Consider the following 10,282-nt stretch of genomic DNA (forward strand, 5'->3'; position numbering starts at 1 on the left):
ACACCCACACATTCGCCAGGGGGCGATAATCGATTCAATTTTCAACTTTGATTACGGCCCCTGCCTGAGCTACGCGCAAGGTGCTAATGGAATTAAAATCGGCAGACTGCAAATTCTACCCTCTCGTGAATTTGATTAATTATCCTGGCTTGGCTGCGCCTGGATGGTAGACTTCCGCGTAAACACTGGGGCTGTTGCTGTCCAAAGTTGGCAATTCCTGTTGGAATGACACACTACATGGGGGCATCAGTACCTGCAGTCGTGAGCACACCGTCACTTTGCAGACTGTGACTTTTTGAGTAAATATTTTCCCCCGAGATTAGCGCACGAACGTACGAACTCGTAGTCTCAGCGGACACTTTGTTGATTCGTGATTCCTTCTGGAGCGTTCAACACAGCTAAGCAGTTGCAGAGCGGTGACGAGCAACGAAAACTGGATCGGACGAGATGCGGCTTAGCTTATGGGGAGGATCAATTTGGCAGCCGCGACATCATTGTTGTTATTTTTGAACATGATTGGAGCCACATTGGGATGGTATTTTTGACAGGTTTAGCACGAGAGAAAAAAATTCTAATTGGTCAATTCAAATACCAAATCAAAGCAGGTATATTTTATGTTGGCCTTATTTTTTTGCATTTCATTTGCAATTGATCAACAATCATCTTTCGATGTTAAAAAATGAAACAGTTTTGAAATTTTCTGCAATTGAAAATAGTTTTAAAATAAAAAAAAATACGGTTTATAGATCAGGAAAACAAAAAATGAAGTTTGAAACGGCTTCAAATGTTTGGCATTGAATTTTGAAGAGAGAAGATCAGAAAATTCCACAAAATTTTTAATTTCTACATTGCAAATCGATCCAAAACTTTCTGAGATACCGTAAACCGGGGTGACTTTGATAGGTTTTAGATTTTTCCGCAAAATGTAGAGTTCGAATTAAATACGTTCGGAATGGTATGGAATCATACTGACCTACATTGGTTAGCAGTCTATTCAACAAAGTAAAAAATGGTAATCGTAGTTAATTTTCTCAACTTTTAGAAAAAAGGACCTTGTGAAAGTGCAACACGAAACAGATTTTAATTTTTAAGGCAATTTTTGAAAAAAACTCAGCATAGAACGATGCACTTTTTAAAAAAATCTTTAATTTTTTAAATTTATTTTTGAATTTTAATAATGATCTTAAATTTTGTTCAACTAAACTTAAAAAAACAACATAATTTTACATTCATGGCTCCAGTACCAGTTCCATTCCAAATTCTTGCGCAAATCATGACCTCATTGGTCTCCGGAAGCATTTTGAAAAGCTTTAGAAAAATGAAAACCGCAATGAGATGTTAGGATTTTAAGTTAATGTGACTACTAAAATATGGAAAAAGGAAAATCTTTTCTCAGAAAGCTATTTTTATAAAAGTCCTGATCATAATCTACAAAAACTGAAAAAAATGGCTTCTTTTGAGGAAAAGTTCAACTGAATAAAAAAAAATTAAAATTAATGAATTTCTTTTACGGCTGAGAAAAAAACAAAACTCAAATACTTATCATAATTATATTCTTCTATGATTCTCCCCATTTTATAAATATCAATTTAAAAAAAAAGTTCTAAAACCTCTTTTATCATAATTTGAGCTATGTTCATATTTCCAGTATATTCCATAATTCGATCGTAAAATTATCCATATAATGAATTTAACAAAAAGAAAATATTCATTAATAATTGCATATGAATATTTTCGAAAACATTGTTCTGCAATTCCGTTATATTTCCTATCACTCTCAAACGATGAAACGGCACTGTTCTCAACCAAAAATAACAGAAACACTTTTCAATTCAAGTGCTTGCCTGAGTCTTACCTTGACACTAATTTTCTAACTAATTTGTGTAAGTACCTCATTTAAATTTATTTTTTTCATTGGATTGAAAAAAAAATTATTATCATTTTGAAATACACAAATGTACAGTGTATTTCAAGGGTATCCATAAATCATTTTTCAATTATTTTATCTTTAATGGAATTTTGAGGTTTTTGTTGAATGTTACGATGCGATTTTTTTTCATTATTTACTAAGGCCGAAAAAAATACTGTGCTAAATTTTTGTCCCTTGACCCTGGCTGAGGTCGATAGGCAAAAAAAAATATAATAAAAAAAGAGGAACATTTCTTTGAAAAAATCATTCAAAATTCTAATAAAAATTACAGGAAAATAAAAAATGAAAAAAAACTTTTCGAGGTTTTGTACCTCGAAAATTAAAAAAAAATCAAAATATTTTTGAATTAACCCTGATCTCAGTTGAAAGCATTTTAAATTAAATTCAGTTTATTGCTGTTAAATTTCCATTGATTTTTTTAATAGTAGTTTATGCAACAAGTTGCAAAAAGAGGATTTTTTCAGCACGAGTCGTACATTTATCCAACGAGGTTCACCGAGTTGGATAAATACGAAGAGTGCTGAAAAAATCAAGTTTTGCAACGAGTTCCATACAACATTTTTTGCAATTCCAAAAAACACACACTGAGTGAAATTTTATGTCAAATTTTCATGTATTTTGTCAATAAATCGTTTAAATCAAAAATGTTGAAAAGTGTTACTTTTCGAAACAAGTGCTGAAAAGTTCAACTTTTCAGCACCCATTTGAGTGCTGAAAAGTAGAACTTTTCAGCATTTATTTTAAAAAGTGTTGCTATTCGATTCTGTTATGTTTGGTACAGAAAAGTAGGCTATTTCGTCGTTCAAGAATGACAGAAAAAGTAAGTAGTTTGACAACGGAATTGCAAAAAGGTTTTTTTTGCCCCCTTATTTTTACTGCCGTATTAGAACGGGGAGGAAGGGGCATGACGAAAACATTAAATAAAATTTGTACCAGCCTAATAATTAATAAATATTACTGAAAATATTTGAATAAAATATGATAGATTCGAAATAATAATTTGTATCAGAGCAATTCTCTCTGAAATCGGTCTTTTTTCTTCAATTTTAATTTTTCTATTTTTTTAACCGACTGAAACTTTTTTGGTGCCTTCGGTAAACCCAAAGAAGCCATTTTGCATCATTAGTTTGCCCATACAATTTTCCGTACAAATTTGGCAGCTGTCCATACAAAAATGACGTATGAACATTCAAAAATCTGTATCTTTTGAAGGAATTTTTTTATTAAAATTTTTGTCTTTAAAACTTAATTTGCAAAAAAAAACCCTATTTTTATTTTATTTTTTCATTTTTTGATATGTTTTAGGGGACATTAGATGCAAACTTTTCAGAAATTTTCAGGTTGTGCAAAAAATCTTTGACCGAGTTATAAATTCTTGAATCAATACCGTTTTTTTTAAATTCGAAATATTGGTCGCAAAAATTTTTCAACTTCATTTTTTGATGTAAAATTAATTTTGCAATCAAAAAGTACTTTAGCGAAGTTTTGATAAAGTGCACCGTATTCAAGTTAAAGCCATTTTTAGGTAACTTTTTTGAAAATAGTCGCAGTTTTTAATTTTTTAAAATTGGTGGCCATGTTTGCCCACCTCTGAAAAAAGTATTGTTGAAAAGCTGAGAAAATTCTCAATAATTTGCTTTTTCAGACTTTGTTCATACGACCCATAGTTGCTGAGATATTGCCATGCAAAGGTTAAAAAACAGGAAAATTGATGTTTTCTAAGTCTCACCCAAACAACCAACCATTTTCTATTGTCGATAACTCAGCAACCAATGGTCTGATTTTCAATGTTAAAATATGAAACATTCGTGAAATTTGTCGAACTTTTCAAAAAAAATATTTTCAAAATTTTTAAATCAAGACTAACATTTTAAAAGGGCTATATATTGAATGGTTGGCATTCATAACTGTGACTATCTTGAAAAAAATACCTAAAAATGGCTTTAACTTGTAATCGGTTCACTTTATTTTTTGCACATTCTGAAAATTTCTTAAAAATTGGCTTTTGATGTCCTTTAAAACATTTAAAAAAATTAAAAAAAATTAAAAATATATTTTTTGCAGATCAAGTTTTAGTGACAAAAAGTTAAATAAAAATCACCAAATTTTTGTTTAACGTGTATCATTTTTTTTTCAGTGTAGTTCGTATCCATACCTACAACTTTGCCGAAGACACCGAATCGATCAAAAAATTCCTTCAAAAGATACAGATTTTTGATACAGATTTTTTATGTACAGCTGCCAAATTTGTAAGAAAAATTATATGGACAAACTAATGATGCAAAATGGCTTCTTTGGGCATACCGAAGGTACCAAAAAAGTTTCAGTCGGATTTAAAAATACAAAAAAAAATCGAATGAGCAAAATTAGAAAAATCAGATTAAAATTTGAACACGAGGGAGAAAAATTTTTGAGTCGAACACACATTTTGACAATATCTATGACAAGTACAAGAGTGGTTTTATTTTTAATTTTTTTTTACCAATCACCAAGCAAATATTTTCTAAATTTAAAAGTTTTCTTCCCAAAAATCGACCATTGAGTTCAAATTTCGTTGTTTTGTATTGTTGAATTTGTACATTTAACCCCCCCCCCTCTTAAAAATTGGCCAGAAAAATCGGGGGACTAAACTTTTTTTTTTTTTGAAAATTTTAAATTTTTTATAGAAATTTAGGAGCAATTTCTTACAATTTTCCATTGCAATTTTTCAATTCTGGTTCTTTTAGAGACCTAAAAATTTTGTATCATTTTGATTTTGATTAAAGAAAAAATCATGAAATAAATCCTCTGTAATAACTCTTGGCTTTAAGTAAAATGTAATTACAAATGCCTAACCAGGTCCCAGGACTAAAAAGAACATCCCGAACAGACAGAAATAACTTAGGAAGGTCAGTTTTTGATATTGTGTGAAGATCGAAATATGTTATTGGGATGATTGGATTAGTTGTTAAAATAACAAAAATCAATAACAAAGATTTGTTCGAAGAATAACTTAAACTGTTATTATGTTGTTATTGCAATAACAAACCAATAACTCAGAAAGAATCATGAAGGAATAACAAGATTTGTTATTTTGTGCGGAGAGGTGGAGCAGCATAATAACAAAAAATGTTATTGAACTGGTATGTCTCCATAACAAAAAAAGTTATGGTTTTGGTTTATTTGTAATTTGCAAATAAACCTGCATTTGCCATAACTGCTCTGTACTAGTCAGGGCTGCAGAGTCGGGTACCTCCAAGCGACTTTGAATCCATACTTTGAAGACGACTCCGACTCTGGATGCAGGATATGACGTCAACGACGACTTCAGTTCTCTAAAAATACCCGACTTCACAGATTCCGACTCCAAGTAAAAGTTGCTGAAAATTTGCTGAATCCGATGCAGTCTCCGAGGTCTCACTCCAGCTCGAACTTCAACGTCAGCTCCGACTTCCTGGCTCTGTGAAAATAATAACAGTTTTTGTTATTCACACATCAAAAATTCTCAATAAATAAATCAATTCCGTTAGGGAATATAACAACATTTAAAAAAAAAATGAACTCTCAAAAGTTAATTTTATCGGATTAATATTAGCTTGAAACCCCATTTCATGGTGAAATAAATGACCCCGATAAAATTGGTCAAAATTATTTCATAGTTCTAGCCAATTTTAGCAAAGTCCCTTAGGGGGTATATCAAATAATAAAAAATATCAACTTTCAAAATTTCAACTTTTTGGAATAATTTTAGATTAAGGACCCCATTTCATGGCCAAAATAATGACCCTGACGAAATTGGTCAAAATTATCCCATAGTTCTAGCCAATTTTAGCAAAGTCCTTTAGGGGGTATACCAAATAATTAAAAAAAATCAACCTTCAAAATTTCAATTTTTTCAGAATAATTTTAGCTTAAGGACCCCATTTCATGACCAAAATAATGACCCTGACGAAATTGGTCAAAATTATCCCATAGTTCTAGCCAATTTTAGCTAAATCCCTTAGGGGGTATATCAAATAATTAAAAAAATCAACTTTCAAAATTTCAACTTTTCAGAATAATTTTAGCTTAAGGACCCCATTTCATGGCCAAAATAATGATCCCGACGAAATTGGTAAAAATTATCCCATAGTTCTAGCCAATTTTAGCTAAGTCCCTTAGGGGGTATATCAAATAATTAAAAAAAACAACTTTCAAAATTTCAACTTTTCAGAATAATTTTAGCTTAAGGACCCCATTTCATGGCCAAAATAATGACCCCGACGAAATTGGTCAAAATTATCCCATAGTTCTAGCCAATTTTAGCTATGTCCCTTAGGGGGTATATCAAATAATTTAAAAAATCAACTTTCAAAATTTCAACTTTTCAGAATAATTTTAGCTTAAAGACCCCATTCATGGCCAAAATAATGATCCCGACGAAATTGGTCAAAATTATCCCATTGTTCTAACCATTTTAAACTAAGTCCTTTAGGGGGTATATCAAATAATAAAAAAAATCAACTTTCAAAATTTCAACTTTTTAGAATAATTTTAGCTTAAGGACCCCATTTCATGGCCAAAATAATGACCCCGACGAAATTAGACAAAATTATCCCAAAGATCTAAACATATTTAACAAAAGAAAAAAATAGTAACAGATTGTGTTATGGAAACTTAGAAACTTTTCCATTTGTGCGATTTATTGTAATTTTATTTCTAAGTCAGTATACCGAACGAATAACACATTTTGTTATTAGGAGAGTCAGTGTCTTGCGAACCTTCGTGGTGAACGGACACTAGAGCTGCGGTATTTTTTACTACCTAAGCTCAGAGTTATTTCAAAACAAAATTCACCGTCTTTTTAAAGACTACCTGAGTTATTTTCCAAAATTCTAAACAGTCTTTTCAAGACTAACACCACCTGAAATATTGTTGTATTTTACAAACGAAGCCATCTTTTTAAGAGAACTTTGCTTGCAAAATGCGTCACAACAAAGGTAAACGCAAATCTTCTGAAGATTTGGTCGTTACGTCGGTGAAGCGTTTGAACGCTAAACCGGCTAACGGAAACAGAAAAAGAAAACAGCCTCTTCTGAGGTCTGATTCTGATTCTGAATGTGAGGTCAATCCTCCAATTCCATTGACAAACAGTTTCGGTGTTTTATCCGAAACTGAAGACAAGGAACCTTCTCCTCGTACTGAGCCTTCTGCCGTCGAGAAACGAGTAAAGGCACCGCCAATTGTAGTGACTTCCGTCTCCGATTTGGCCAGCTTTCGAACGCAAGTGAAGAATTGCAAGGAAACTTGCAATTTGAAAGTTTCGTTCCAGCTTGGTCGAAGAGGAGAATGTCGCTTGTTGACGGAATCTTTACAATGTCGCTGTTGACGGAATCTTTACAAGATCACCAAACTTTTGTTGGTTATTTGAAAAACCACAAACACAATTTCTACACGTATGAGACCAAGAATGCTCGGCCATTCAAGGCGGTCTTGAAAGGTCTCTCCAACGACTTGTCGGTGGATGAGATCAAAAACGAACTTAAGGTGTTGCTTGGCTTTGCCCCATCCCAAGTAATACCGATGAAGAAAAAATCAAACGGGAATATTTCTCGCTTTGGTTTGACTTCACAATTTTATCTGATTCATTTCAACAGAAATGAAATCAACAATTTGAAACTTTTGGACAAAGTTCAGTTTTTGTTCCATGTACGGGTAAAGTGGGAGCATTTTAAGAAACATGGCGGTAATGGCCAGAATCTGACCCAGTGCCGGCGTTGCCAGGCATTCGGTCACGGTACTGATCATTGCGCCATGGTTCCAAAATGCATGGTTTGCGGGGATTCTTCTCACGACAAGGACAATTGTCCCGTGAAAGAAGTCACCCAATTTAAATGTGCAAATTGTGGTGGAAATCACAAATCAAATTTCTGGGATTGCCCCATCAGAAAAAAGGTTTTGGATTCTCGCGCTAAGCATCAGCCGAAATCCAAACCGAAATTTTCTCAAAGTCAGGTTGTACCTGCATCTTTAAATCAAACGTTCGTGCTGTCTCACTCGAACAATGCTAGAAATACCCCTACCGTGGAAAAGTTAGGTAACAACAATGGCATTTCTTATGCTAACGTCGTTTCGGGTTCGGGTTCATCCACGAATTTTAAATCCTCTACCAATCTTTTGAAATTGGGCAGGTACCTCAAATCTCATTTGAAATTTTTCTGCTGGCAACGCTTTGGGATCTTCTGATCTCGGCGATGTTACGTTTGAAAAATGACTTTTTGCAAAACTCACTGTTTGGTTTGATTCAAACAATGAGTAATGCTACATCCATGATGGAAGCAATCCAGATTGGATTAAAATTTGCGAATGATGTTGTTCTTACCCTGAAGTTTAATCATGGATCTAAGTAATTCCATCAATATTATGAATTTTAATGCTCGCTCTTTAAAAGCGAAAGAAAATGAATTTTTCAACTTTTACGAGTTCATAACGTGCATGTTGCTGTTATAACCGAAACATTTTTAAAAACTGGCACTTATTTGAAAAGTGATCCAGATTATAAAGTTATAACTAATAACCGAATGAATCGAAATGGCGGTGGAGTTGCAATAGTTATCCACCGTAGTATGACTTATAGCACGTTACGTGACTTTAAGTTAAAAGTTATTGAAAGTTTGGGCATTGAACTTGAAACTTCTTTTGGGAAAATTATGATTGCAGCTGCATATTTGCCATTCCAATGCACTGGGGAAAATAAAAATTATTTCAAAGGGGATTTGAATAAACTTACTCGGCATAGATCTCGATTTTTGATCATCGGTGATTTTAATGCCAAACACCAATCTTGGAATAATTCAAAAGTAAATTCCAATGGTAAAATTCTGTTCAGAGATTGCACTTCTGGTCTTTATTCGGTTTTATACCCGAATGGGCCAACTTGCTTTTCTTCTGTTAGAAATCCATCAACAATTGATTTGGTGTTGACAAATCAAAGTCAGTATTGTGGTCCTTTAGTGACTCATGCTGATTTTGATTCTGATCATCTTCCAGTAACTTTTTCACTTTCTCATGAAGCAGTTACCAGACCCAATAGTTCTGTGTTTAATTACCACAAAGCTAATTGGGACAGGTATCAGCATCATATTGAGAATAATTTAAATCATGATTTTGTTTTAGAAACCAAAGCTGATATTGATTCAGCCTTGGAATCTTTAACTAATGCAATTTTGGATGCTAGGAATATTGCTATTCCTAAAGTTCAAGTCAAATTTGATTCTCCCATTATTGATGACGATCTTCAGCTTCTGATTCGTCTGAAAATGTTCGCCGAAGACAGTATCAACGTTCTCGTGATCCTGCACTGAAGCGAATTCAAAAGATTTGCAAAAGGTTATTGACCACAGATTCACTCTCCTGCGAAATGAAAAGTTCGCAAGAGATGTCGAACAAATTAAACCTTATTCCAAACCTTTTTGGAAACTTTCAAAGGTTCTTAAGAAACCTCAAAACCCATCCCTTCTTTAAAAGATGGTGATAATATTCTATTAACTAATGGGGAAAAAGCTCAAAAACTTGCTCAGCAGTTTGAGAGTGCTCATAATTTCAACTTGAATGTTTTGAGTCCTATTGAAAATCAAATTTCAATAGAATTTCAGAATATTGTTGAACAAGAATTTTCATCAGATGAAGTTTTTAATACGGATCTGAATGAAATAAAATCTATTATCAAAAAATTTAAAAATATGAAAGCCCCTGGTGAGGATGGCATTTTTTACATTTTAATTAAAAATTACCAGAAGCAACTTTAAGTTGCTTGGTCAAAATTTTCAACAAATGTTTTGATTTGGCATATTTTCCCAGTAGTTGGAAAAATGCCAAAGTAATTCCGATTTTGAAACCGGATAAAAATCCTGCTGAAGCCTCAAGCTATCGGCCCATTAGTTTGCTTTCATCTATTAGTAAATTATTCGAAAGAATAATTCTTAATAGAATGATGACGCACATTAATGAAAATTCAATTTTCGCTGATGAGCAGTTTGGATTTCGCCTTGGGCATTCAACTACTCATCAGTTGTTGAGAATTTCAAATTTAATTCGAAGCAACAAATCTGAGGGCTATTCTACTGGCGCTGCTCTTCTTGACATAGAAAAAGCATTTGACAGTGTTTGGCATAAAGGTTTGATTGCGAAATTGAAAAGGTTTAATTTTCCGATTTATATCGTGAAAATTATTCAAAATTATTTGACGGATCGTACTCTGCAGGTATGTTATCAGAATAGCAAATCTGATCAACTACCTGTACGTGCTGGCGTCCCTCAAGGAAGCATTTTGGGTCCAATTTTATACAATATTTTTACTTCTGACTTGCCTGATTTGCCCCAGGATGTCAGAAA

Source organism: Culex quinquefasciatus, chromosome 2, assembly GCF_015732765.1.
Source record: "Culex quinquefasciatus strain JHB chromosome 2, VPISU_Cqui_1.0_pri_paternal, whole genome shotgun sequence".
NCBI lineage: Eukaryota > Metazoa > Arthropoda > Insecta > Diptera > Culicidae > Culex > Culex quinquefasciatus.